Source organism: Micropterus salmoides, unplaced genomic scaffold, assembly GCF_014851395.1.
Source record: "Micropterus salmoides isolate LMB-PRFRI ecotype aquatic unplaced genomic scaffold, ASM1485139v1 Ms_hic_scaffold_8, whole genome shotgun sequence".
NCBI classification, from domain to species: Eukaryota; Metazoa; Chordata; class Actinopteri; order Centrarchiformes; family Centrarchidae; genus Micropterus; species Micropterus salmoides.
In genome coordinates, this window is record NW_024044570.1 from 3,641,432 (window position 1) to 3,653,250 (window position 11,819).

Here is an 11,819-nt window from a genome sequence, read left to right on the forward strand (position 1 = left end):
GAAAAGATGTGCGTGTGCTGCGTTCTCAGCGTTGGTGTTTGCAATAACAGACACCTGAATGTTTCTGTCTGAGTCCACTTCATCTCAAACAACCATGGCCGACCACTTCCACATCGAGTCCCAGTAGGATTTCTTGTTTTGACCCAGACGGCCTCGGTTCAACTCCCAGTCAAGAAATAGACATTTAGCCAGATTTGTCGAGAGATCAGTCTGACCCAATCCCCCTTTTTCCACTGGATGGTACCAGCTCGACTTACCTTTGCTGGTTTTCTGTTGGGCAAATAAGGTATCCGGGACTTTTTTTGGTATGACCTCTTTCGAGGTTGTCAGCTCGGCACGTGAGTCCCATATGGTCTAGCGGTTAGGATTTCTGGTTTTAGATGGTACCCACTCTACTCCCCTTGTTTGGTTTTCCAGTAGGCAAATCTGGTGCCTGATACGTTTTTTGGTATGACCTCCGTCGAGGTTCCCAGCGAGCTGAGGTAATACCAAAAGGTGAGATTAAAACACTACAGACTGCTGATTGGTCAGAGAGAATCGACAACAAATCCGTTTGGAAGTAACCTAGCTAGCAGCTGGTGTGCAGCTAGCCTTGCGGTGTTCACAGCTGAGCTGCTGCTAACGTTAGCTCAGTTTGTTTTTACTTTAGTTCGTTAACGACTCCACTGATAAAAGCAGATCTTGATTTGAAATTTTCCTCAGCATGTCTTTATGACTAGTTTAATTTAATTCAGCCCATTTGGGCGTTGTGCATGACAGAATCTTTAACGCCCGGCCTGTTCCACTTAGTAGACTGTAAATGACTGGACCGGGGTCGTGTGAGTCCCATATGGTCTAGCGGTTAGGATTCCTGGTTCTCACCCAGGCGGCCCGGGTTCAACTCCCGGTATGGGAATGGACATTTAGCCAACATGGATTAGTAGAGAGATCAGTGTGCACTGTGTTTGTGCTCCTCAAGAAAAGATATGCGTGTGCTGCGTTCTCAGCGTTGGTGTTTGCAATAACAGACACCTGAATGTTTCTGTCTGAGTCCACTTCATCTCAAACAACCATGGCCGACCACTTCCACATCGAGTCCCAGTAGGATTTCTTGTTTTGACCCAGACGGCCTCGGTTCAACTCCCAGTCAAGAAATAGACATTTAGCCAGATTTGTCGAGAGATCAGTCTGACCCAATCCCCCTTTTTCCACTGGATGGTACCAGCTTGACTCACCTTTGCTGGTTTTCTGTTGGGCAAATCAGGTACCCGGGACTTTTTTTGGTATGACCTCTTTCGAGGTTGTCAGCTCGGCACGTGAGTCCCATATGGTCTAGCGTTTAGGATTTCTGGTTTTCACCCAGGTGGCCCGGGTTCAACTCCCGGTATGGGAAAAGATATTTAGCCAGCATGGACTTGCAAAGCGATCAGTCTCATCCAATACCCCATTAGACGGTACCCACTCTACTCCCCTTTTTTGGTTTTCCAGTAGGCAAATCTGGTGCCTGATACGTTTTTTGGTATGACCTCCGTCGAGGTTCCCAGCGAGCTGAGGTAATACCAAAAGGTGAGATTAAAACACTACAGACTGCTGATTGGTCAGAGAGAATCGACAACAAATCCGTTTGGAAGTAACCTAGCTAGCAGCTGGTGTGCAGCTAGCCTTGCGGTCTTCACAGCTGAGCTGCTGCTAACGTTAGCTCAGTTTGTTTTTACTTTAGTTCGTTAACGACTCCACTGATAAAAGCAGATCTTGATTTGAAATTTTCCTTAGCATGTCTTTATGACTAGTTTAATTTAATTCAGCCCATTTGGGCGTTGTGCATGACAGAATCTTTAACGCCCGGCCTGTTCCACTTAGTAGACTGTAAATGACTGGACCGGGGTCGTGTGAGTCCCATATGGTCTAGCGGTTAGGATTCCTGGTTCTCACCCAGGCGGCCCGGGTTCAACTCCCGGTATGGGAATGGTTATTTAGCCAACATGGATTAGTAGAGAGATCAGTGTGCACCGTGTTTGTGCTCCTCAAGAAAAGATATGCGTGTGCTGCGTTCTCAGCGTTGGTGTTTGCAATAACAGACACCTGAATGTTTCTGTCTGAGTCCACTTCATCTCAAACAACCATGGCCGACCACTTCCACATCGAGTCCCAGTAGGATTTCTTGTTTTGACCCAGACGGCCTCGGTTCAACTCCCAGTCAAGAAATAGACATTTAGCCAGATTTGTCGAGAGATCAGTCTGACCCAATCCCCCTTTTTCCACTGGATGGTACCAGCTGACTCACCTTTGCTGGTTTTCTGTTGGGCAAATCAGGTACCCGGGACTTTTTTTGGTATGACCTCTTTCGAGGTTGTCAGCTCGGCACGTGAGTCCCATATGGTCTAGCGTTTAGGATTTCTGGTTTTCACCCAGGTGGCCCGGGTTCAACTCCCGGTATGGGAAAAGATATTTAGCCAGCATGGACTTGCAAAGCGATCAGTCTCATCCAATACCCCATTAGACGGTACCCACTCTACTCCCCTTTTTTGGTTTTCCAGTAGGCAAATCTGGTGCCTGATACGTTTTTTGGTATGACCTCCGTCGAGGTTCCCAGCGAGCTGAGGTAATACCAAAAGGTGAGATTAAAACACTACAGACTGCTGATTGGTCAGAGAGAATCGACAACAAATCCGTTTGGAAGTAACCTAGCTAGCAGCTGGTGTGCAGCTAGCCTTGCGGTGTTCACAGCTGAGCTGCTGCTAACGTTAGCTCAGTTTGTTTTTACTTTAGTTCGTTAACGACTCCACTGATAAAAGCAGATCTTGATTTGAAATTTTCCTTAGCATGTCTTTATGACTAGTTTAATTTAATTCAGCCCATTTGGGCGTTGTGCATGACAGAATCTTTAACGCCCGGCCTGTTCCACTTAGTAGACTGTAAATGACTGGGCCGTGGTCGTGTGAGTCCCATATGGTCTAGCGGTTAGGATTCCTGGTTTTCACCCAGGCGGCCCGGGTTCAACTCCCGGTATGGGAATGGACATTTAGCCAGCATGGATTAGTAGAGAGATCAGTGTGCACCGTGTTTGTGCTCCTCAAGAAAAGATGTGTGTGCTGTGTTCTCAGCGTTGGTGTTTGCAATAACAGACACCTGAATGTTTCTGTCTGAGTCCACTTCATCTCAAACAACCATGGCCGACCACTTCCACATCGAGTCCCAGTAGGATTTCTTGTTTTGACCCAGACGGCCTCGGTTCAACTCCCAGTCAAGAAATAGACATTTAGCCAGATTTGTCGAGAGATCAGTCTGACCCAATCCCCCTTTTTCCACTGGATGGTACCAGCTCGACTTACCTTTGCTGGTTTTCTGTTGGGCAAATAAGGTACCCGGGACTTTTTTTGGTATGACCTCTTTCGAGGTTCTCAGCTCAGCACGTGAGTCCCATATGGTCTAGCGGTTAGGATTTCTGGTTTTAGATGGTACCCACTCTACTCCCCTTGTTTGGTTTTCCAGTAGGCAAATCTGGTGCCTGATACGTTTTTTGGTATGACCTCCGTCGAGGTTCCCAGCGAGCTGAGGTAATACCAAAAGGTGAGATTAAAACACTACAGACTGCTGATTGGTCAGAGAGAATCGACAACAAATCCGTTTGGAAGTAACCTAGCTAGCAGCTGGTGTGCAGCTAGCCTTGCGGTGTTCACAGCTGAGCTGCTGCTAACGTTAGCTCAGTTTGTTTTTACTTTAGTTCGTTAACGACTCCACTGATAAAAGCAGATCTTGATTTGAAATTTTCCTCAGCATGTCTTTATGACTAGTTTAATTTAATTCAGCCCATTTGGGCGTTGTGCATGACAGAATCTTTAACGCCCGGCCTGTTCCACTTAGTAGACTGTAAATGACTGGACCGGGGTCGTGTGAGTCCCATATGGTCTAGCGGTTAGGATTCCTGGTTCTCACCTAGGCGGCCCGGGTTCAACTCCCGGTATGGGAATGGACATTTAGCCAACATGGATTAGTAGAGAGATCAGTGTGCACCGTGTTTGTGCTCCTCAAGAAAAGATATGCGTGTGCTGCGTTCTCAGCGTTGGTGTTTGCAATAACAGACACCTGAATGTTTCTGTCTGAGTCCACTTCATCTCAAACAACCATGGCCGACCACTTCCACATCGAGTCCCAGTAGGATTTCTTGTTTTGACCCAGACGGCCTCGGTTCAACTCCCAGTCAAGAAATAGACATTTAGCCAGATTTGTCGAGAGATCAGTCTGACCCAATCCCCCTTTTTCCACTGGATGGTACCAGCTTGACTCACCTTTGCTGGTTTTCTGTTGGGCAAATCAGGTACCCGGGACTTTTTTTGGTATGACCTCTTTCGAGGTTGTCAGCTCAGCACGTGAGTCCCATATGGTCTAGCGTTTAGGATTTCTGGTTTTCACCCAGGTGGCCCGGGTTCAACTCCCGGTATGGGAAAAGATATTTAGCCAGCATGGACTTGCAAAGCGATCAGTCTCATCCAATACCCCATTAGACGGTACCCACTCTACTCCCCTTTTTTGGTTTTCCAGTAGGCAAATCTGGTGCCTGATACGTTTTTTGGTATGACCTCCGTCGAGGTTCCCAGCGAGCTGAGGTAATACCAAAAGGTGAGATTAAAACACTACAGACTGCTGATTGGTCAGAGAGAATCGACAACAAATCCGTTTGGAAGTAACCTAGCTAGCAGCTGGTGTGCAGCTAGCCTTGCGGTGTTCACAGCTGAGCTGCTGCTAACGTTAGCTCAGTTTGTTTTTACTTTAGTTCGTTAACGACTCCACTGATAAAAGCAGATCTTGATTTGAAATTTTCCTCAGCATGTCTTTATGACTAGTTTAATTTAATTCAGCCCATTTGGGCGTTGTGCATGACAGAATCTTTAACTCCCGGCCTGTTCCACTTAGTAGACTGTAAATGACTGGACCGGGGTCGTGTGAGTCCCATATGGTCTAGCGGTTAGGATTCCTGGTTCTCACCCAGGCGGCCCGGGTTCAACTCCCGGTATGGGAATGGAGATTTAGCCAGCATGGATTAGTAGAGAGATCAGTGTGCACTGTGTTTGTGCTCCTCAAGAAAAGATGTGTGTGTGCTGCGTTCTCAGCGTTGGTGTTTGCAATAACAGACACCTGAATGTTTCTGTCTGAGTCCACTTCATCTCAAACAACCATGGCCGACCACTTCCACATCGAGTCCCAGTAGGATTTCTTGTTTTGACCCAGACGGCCTCGGTTCAACTCCCAGTCAAGAAATAGACATTTAGCCAGATTTGTCGAGAGATCAGTCTGACCCAATCCCCCTTTTTCCACTGGATGGTACCAGCTCGACTCACCTTTGCTGGTTTTCTGTTGGGCAAATCAGGTACCCGGGACTTTTTTTGGTATGACCTCTTTCGAGGTTGTCAGCTCGGCACGTGAGTCCCATATGGTCTAGCGGTTAGGATTTCTGGTTTTCACCCAGGTGGCCCGGGTTCAACTCCCGGTATGGGAAAAGATATTTAGCCAGCATGGACTTGCAAAGCGATCAGTCTCATCCAATACCCCATTAGACGGTACCCACTCTACTCCCCTTTTTTGGTTTTCCAGTAGGCAAATCTGGTGCCTGGTACGTTTTTTGGTATGACCTCCGTCGAGGTTCCCAGCGAGCTGAGGTAATACCAAAAGGTGAGATTAAAACACTACAGACTGCTGATTGGTCAGAGAGAATCGACAACAAATCCGTTTGGAAGTAACCTAGCTAGCAGCTGGTGTGCAGCTAGCCTTGCGGTGTTCACAGCTGAGCTGCTGCTAACGTTAGCTCAGTTTGTTTTTACTTTAGTTCGTTAACGACTCCACTGATAAAAGCAGATCTTGATTTGAAATTTTCCTTAGCATGTCTTTATGACTAGTTTAATTTAATTCAGCCCATTTGGGCGTTGTGCATGACAGAATCTTTAACGCCCGGCCTGTTCCACTTAGTAGACTGTAAATGACTGGCTGCGGTCGTGTGAGTCCCATATGGTCTAGCGGTTAGGATTCCTGGTTTTCACCCAGGCGGCCCGGGTTCAACTCCCGGTATGGGAATGGACATTTAGCCAGCATGGATTAGTAGAGAGATCAGTGTGCACCGTGTTTGTGCTCCTCAAGAAAAGATGTGTGTGTGCTGCGTTCTCAGCGTTGGTGTTTGCAATAACAGACACCTGAATGTTTCTGTCTGAGTCCACTTCATCTCAAACAACCATGGCCGACCACTTCCACATCGAGTCCCAGTAGGATTTCTTGTTTTGACCCAGACGGCCTCGGTTCAACTCCCAGTCAAGAAATAGACATTTAGCCAGATTTGTCGAGAGATCAGTCTGACCCAATCCCCCTTTTTCCACTGGATGGTACCAGCTCGACTTACCTTTGCTGGTTTTCTGTTGGGCAAATAAGGTACCCGGGACTTTTTTTGGTATGACCTCTTTCGAGGTTCTCAGCTCAGCACGTGAGTCCCATATGGTCTAGCGGTTAGGATTTCTGGTTTTAGATGGTACCCACTCTACTCCCCTTGTTTGGTTTTCCAGTAGGCAAATCTGGTGCCTGATACGTTTTTTGGTATGACCTCCGTCGAGGTTCCCAGCGAGCTGAGGTAATACCAAAAGGTGAGATTAAAACACTACAGACTGCTGATTGGTCAGAGAGAATCGACAACAAATCCGTTTGGAAGTAACCTAGCTAGCAGCTGGTGTGCAGCTAGCCTTGCGGTGTTCACAGCTGAGCTGCTGCTAACGTTAGCTCAGTTTGTTTTTACTTTAGTTCGTTAACGACTCCACTGATAAAAGCAGATCTTGATTTGAAATTTTCCTCAGCATGTCTTTATGACTAGTTTAATTTAATTCAGCCCATTTGGGCGTTGTGCATGACAGAATCTTTAACGCCCGGCCTGTTCCACTTAGTAGACTGTAAATGACTGGATCGGGGTCGTGTGAGTCCCATATGGTCTAGCGGTTAGGATTCCTGGTTCTCACCCAGGCGGCCCGGGTTCAACTCCCGGTATGGGAATGGACATTTAGCCAGCATGGATTAGTAGAGAGATCAGTGTGCACCGTGTTTGTGCTCCTCAAGAAAAGATGTGCGTGTGCTGCGTTCTCAGCGTTGGTGTTTGCAATAACAGACACCTGAATGTTTCTGTCTGAGTCCACTTCATCTCAAACAACCATGGCCGACCACTTCCACATCGAGTCCCAGTAGGATTTCTTGTTTTGACCCAGACGGCCTCGGTTCAACTCCCAGTCAAGAAATAGACATTTAGCCAGATTTGTCGAGAGATCAGTCTGACCCAATCCCCCTTTTTCCACTGGATGGTACCAGCTCGACTTACCTTTGCTGGTTTTCTGTTGGGCAAATAAGGTATCCGGGACTTTTTTTGGTATGACCTCTTTCGAGGTTGTCAGCTCGGCACGTGAGTCCCATATGGTCTAGCGGTTAGGATTTCTGGTTTTCACCCAGGTGGCCCGGGTTCAACTCCCGGTATGGGAAAAGATATTTAGCCAGCATGGACTTGCAAAGCGATCAGTCTCATCCAATACCCCATTAGACGGTACCCACTCTACTCCCCTTTTTTGGTTTTCCAGTAGGCAAATCTGGTGCCTGGTACGTTTTTTGGTATGACCTCCGTCGAGGTTCCCAGCGAGCTGAGGTAATACCAAAAGGTGAGATTAAAACACTACAGACTGCTGATTGGTCAGAGAGAATCGACAACAAATCCGTTTGGAAGTAACCTAGTAACCTAGTAATCCACTGGATAGTACCAGCTCGACTTACCTTTGCTGGTTTTCTGTTGGGCAAATAAGGTATCCGGGACTTTTTTTGGTATGACCTCTTTCGAGGTTCTCAGCTCAGCAAGTGAGTCCCATATGGTCTAGCGGTTAGGATTTCTGGTTTTAGATGGTACCCACTCTACTCCCCTTGTTTGGTTTTCCAGTAGGCAAATCTGGTGCCTGATACGTTTTTTGGTATGACCTCCGTCGAGGTTCCCAGCGAGCTGAGGTAATACCAAAAGGTGAGATTAAAACACTGCAGACTGCTGATTGGTCAGAGAGAATCGACAACAAATCCGTTTGGAAGTAACCTAGCTAGCAGCTGGTGTGCAGCTAGCCTTGCGGTGTTCACAGCTGAGCTGCTGCTAACGTTAGCTCAGTTTGTTTTTACTTTAGTTCGTTAACGACTCCACTGATAAAAGCAGATCTTGATTTGAAATTTTCCTCAGCATGTCTTTATGACTAGTTTAATTTAATTCAGCCCATTTGGGCGTTGTGCATGACAGAATCTTTAACGCCCGGCCTGTTCCACTTAGTAGACTGTAAATGACTGGACCGGGGTCGTTTGAGTCCCATATGGTCTAGCGGTTAGGATTCCTGGTTCTCACCCAGGCGGCCCGGGTTCAACTCCCGGTATGGGAATGGACATTTAGCCAACATGGATTAGTAGAGAGATCAGTGTGCACCGTGTTTGTGCTCCTCAAGAAAAGATGTGTGTGTGCTGCGTTCTCAGCGTTGGTGTTTGCAATAACAGACACCTGAATGTTTCTGTCTGAGTCCACTTCATCTCAAACAACCATGGCCGACCACTTCCACATCGAGTCCCAGTAGGATTTCTTGTTTTGACCCAGACGGCCTCGGTTCAACTCCCAGTCAAGAAATAGACATTTAGCCAGATTTGTCGAGAGATCAGTCTGACCCAATCCCCCTTTTTCCACTGGATGGTACCAGCTCGACTCACCTTTGCTGGTTTTCTGTTGGGCAAATCAGGTACCCGGGACTTTTTTTGGTATGACCTCTTTCGAGGTTGTCAGCTCGGCACGTGAGTCCCATATGGTCTAGCGGTTAGGATTTCTGGTTTTCACCCAGGTGGCCCGGGTTCAACTCCCGGTATGGGAAAAGATATTTAGCCAGCATGGACTTGCAAAGCGATCAGTCTCATCCAATACCCCATTAGACGGTACCCACTCTACTCCCCTTTTTTGGTTTTCCAGTAGGCAAATCTGGTGCCTGGTACGTTTTTTGGTATGACCTCCGTCGAGGTTCCCAGCGAGCTGAGGTAATACCAAAAGGTGAGATTAAAACACTACAGACTGCTGATTGGTCAGAGAGAATCGACAACAAATCCGTTTGGAAGTAACCTAGCTAGCAGCTGGTGTGCAGCTAGCCTTGCGGTGTTCACAGCTGAGCTGCTGCTAACGTTAGCTCAGTTTGTTTTTACTTTAGTTCGTTAACGACTCCACTGATAAAAGCAGATCTTGATTTGAAATTTTCCTCAGCATGTCTTTATGACTAGTTTAATTTAATTCAGCCCATTTGGGCGTTGTGCATGACAGAATCTTTAACGCCCGGCCTGTTCTACTTAGTAGACTGTAAATGACTGGGCCGCGGTCGTGTGAGTCCCATATGGTCTAGCGGTTAGGATTCCTGGTTTTCACCCAGGCGGCCCGGGTTCAACTCCCGGTATGGGAATGGACATTTAGCCAGCATGGATTAGTAGAGAGATCAGTGTGCACCGTGTTTGTGCTCCTCAAGAAAAGATGTGTGTGTGCTGCGTTCTCAGCGTTGGTGTTTGCAATAACAGACACCTGAATGTTTCTGTCTGAGTCCACTTCATCTCAAACAACCATGGCCGACCACTTCCACATCGAGTCCCAGTAGGATTTCTTGTTTTGACCCAGACGGCCTCGGTTCAACTCCCAGTCAAGAAATAGACATTTAGCCAGATTTGTCGAGAGATCAGTCTGACCCAATCCCCCTTTTTCCACTGGATGGTACCAGCTCGACTTACCTTTGCTGGTTTTCTGTTGGGCAAATAAGGTACCCGGGACTTTTTTTGGTATGACCTCTTTCGAGGTTCTCAGCTCAGCATGTGAGTCCCATATGGTCTAGCGGTTAGGATTTCTGGTTTTAGATGGTACCCACTCTACTCCCCTTGTTTGGTTTTCCAGTAGGCAAATCTGGTGCCTGATACGTTTTTTGGTATGACCTCCGTCGAGGTTCCCAGCGAGCTGAGGTAATACCAAAAGGTGAGATTAAAACACTACAGACTGCTGATTGGTCAGAGAGAATCGACAACAAATCCGTTTGGAAGTAACCTAGCTAGCAGCTGGTGTGCAGCTAGCCTTGCGGTGTTCACAGCTGAGCTGCTGCTAACGTTAGCTCAGTTTGTTTTTACTTTAGTTCGTTAACGACTCCACTGATAAAAGCAGATCTTGATTTGAAATTTTCCTCAGCATGTCTTTATGACTAGTTTAATTTAATTCAGCCCATTTGGGCGTTGTGCATGACAGAATCTTTAACGCCCGGCCTGTTCCACTTAGTAGACTGTAAATGACTGGGCCGCGGTCGTGTGAGTCCCATATGGTCTAGCGGTTAGGATTCCTGGTTCTCACCCAGGCGGCCCGGGTTCAACTCCCGGTATGGGAATGGACATTTAGCCAACATGGATTAGTAGAGAGATCAGTGTGCACCGTGTTTGTGCTCCTCAAGAAAAGATATGCGTGTGCTGCGTTCTCAGCGTTGGTGTTTGCAATAACAGACACCTGAATGTTTCTGTCTGAGTCCACTTCATCTCAAACAACCATGGCCGACCACTTCCACATCGAGTCCCAGTAGGATTTCTTGTTTTGACCCAGACGGCCTCGGTTCAACTCCCAGTCAAGAAATAGACATTTAGCCAGATTTGTCGAGAGATCAGTCTGACCCAATCCCCCTTTTTCCACTGGATGGTACCAGCTCGACTTACCTTTGCTGGTTTTCTGTTGGGCAAATAAGGTACCCGGGACTTTTTTTGGTATGACCTCTTTCGAGGTTCTCAGCTCAGCACGTGAGTCCCATATGGTCTAGCGGTTAGGATTTCTGGTTTTAGATGGTACCCACTCTACTCCCCTTGTTTGGTTTTCCAGTAGGCAAATCTGGTGCCTGATACGTTTTTTGGTATGACCTCCGTCGAGGTTCCCAGCGAGCTGAGGTAATACCAAAAGGTGAGATTAAAACACTACAGACTGCTGATTGGTCAGAGAGAATCGACAACAAATCCGATCTTGATTTGAAATTTTCCTTAGCATGTCTTTATGACTAGTTTAATTTAATTCAGCCCATTTGGGCGTTGTGCATGACAGAATCTTTAACGCCCGGCCTGTTCCACTTAGTAGACTGTAAATGACTGGGCCGTGGTCGTGTGAGTCCCATATGGTCTAGCGGTTAGGATTCCTGGTTTTCACCCAGGCGGCCCGGGTTCAACTCCCGGTATGGGAATGGACATTTAGCCAGCATGGATTAGTAGAGAGATCAGTGTGCACCGTGTTTGTGCTCCTCAAGAAAAGATGTGTGTGTGCTGCGTTCTCAGCGTTGGTGTTTGCAATAACAGACACCTGAATGTTTCTGTCTGAGTCCACTTCATCTCAAACAACCATGGCCGACCACTTCCACATCGAGTCCCAGTAGGATTTCTTGTTTTGACCCAGACGGCCTCGGTTCAACTCCCAGTCAAGAAATAGACATTTAGCCAGATTTGTCGAGAGATCAGTCTGACCCAATCCCCCTTTTTCCACTGGATGGTACCAGCTTGACTCACCTTTGCTGGTTTTCTGTTGGGCAAATCAGGTACCCGGGACTTTTTTGGTATGACCTCTTTCGAGGTTGTCAGCTCGGCACGTGAGTCCCATATGGTCTAGCGTTTAGGATTTCTGGTTTTCACCCAGGTGGCCCGGGTTCAACTCCCGGTATGGGAAAAGATATTTAGCCAGCATGGACTTGCAAAGCGATCAGTCTCATCCAATACCCCATTAGACGGTACCCACTCTACTCCCCTTTTTTGGTTTTCCAGTAGGC

The 11,819-nt window shown here is 47.3% G+C and overlaps 1 protein-coding gene and 18 non-coding genes across 19 annotated transcripts in view; all 19 read left to right on the forward strand.

Moving 5' to 3' along the window:
* The window catches only part of sall1b (spalt-like transcription factor 1b), a 50,818-nt gene that overhangs the window by 25,451 nt on the left and 13,548 nt on the right, over window positions 1–11,819 (forward strand). The window lies entirely within an intron of this gene.
* On the forward strand, window positions 824–895 carry trnae-cuc. Its single transcript has one exon. It is a non-coding gene; the product is annotated as a tRNA-Glu (tRNA).
* trnae-uuc lies at window positions 1,301–1,372 on the forward strand. The gene has a single exon. It is a non-coding gene; the product is annotated as a tRNA-Glu (tRNA).
* On the forward strand, window positions 1,874–1,945 carry trnae-cuc. Its single transcript has one exon. It is a non-coding gene; the product is annotated as a tRNA-Glu (tRNA).
* trnae-uuc lies at window positions 2,350–2,421 on the forward strand. Its single transcript has one exon. It is a non-coding gene; the product is annotated as a tRNA-Glu (tRNA).
* On the forward strand, window positions 2,923–2,994 carry trnae-uuc. The gene has a single exon. It is a non-coding gene; the product is annotated as a tRNA-Glu (tRNA).
* trnae-cuc lies at window positions 3,878–3,949 on the forward strand. Its single transcript has one exon. It is a non-coding gene; the product is annotated as a tRNA-Glu (tRNA).
* On the forward strand, window positions 4,355–4,426 carry trnae-uuc. The gene has a single exon. It is a non-coding gene; the product is annotated as a tRNA-Glu (tRNA).
* On the forward strand, window positions 4,928–4,999 carry trnae-cuc. The gene has a single exon. It is a non-coding gene; the product is annotated as a tRNA-Glu (tRNA).
* On the forward strand, window positions 5,405–5,476 carry trnae-uuc. The gene has a single exon. It is a non-coding gene; the product is annotated as a tRNA-Glu (tRNA).
* Window positions 5,977–6,048, forward strand: trnae-uuc. Its single transcript has one exon. It is a non-coding gene; the product is annotated as a tRNA-Glu (tRNA).
* Window positions 6,934–7,005, forward strand: trnae-cuc. The gene has a single exon. It is a non-coding gene; the product is annotated as a tRNA-Glu (tRNA).
* trnae-uuc lies at window positions 7,411–7,482 on the forward strand. The gene has a single exon. It is a non-coding gene; the product is annotated as a tRNA-Glu (tRNA).
* trnae-cuc lies at window positions 8,334–8,405 on the forward strand. Its single transcript has one exon. It is a non-coding gene; the product is annotated as a tRNA-Glu (tRNA).
* On the forward strand, window positions 8,811–8,882 carry trnae-uuc. Its single transcript has one exon. It is a non-coding gene; the product is annotated as a tRNA-Glu (tRNA).
* On the forward strand, window positions 9,384–9,455 carry trnae-uuc. The gene has a single exon. It is a non-coding gene; the product is annotated as a tRNA-Glu (tRNA).
* trnae-cuc lies at window positions 10,341–10,412 on the forward strand. Its single transcript has one exon. It is a non-coding gene; the product is annotated as a tRNA-Glu (tRNA).
* trnae-uuc lies at window positions 11,172–11,243 on the forward strand. Its single transcript has one exon. It is a non-coding gene; the product is annotated as a tRNA-Glu (tRNA).
* trnae-uuc lies at window positions 11,648–11,719 on the forward strand. Its single transcript has one exon. It is a non-coding gene; the product is annotated as a tRNA-Glu (tRNA).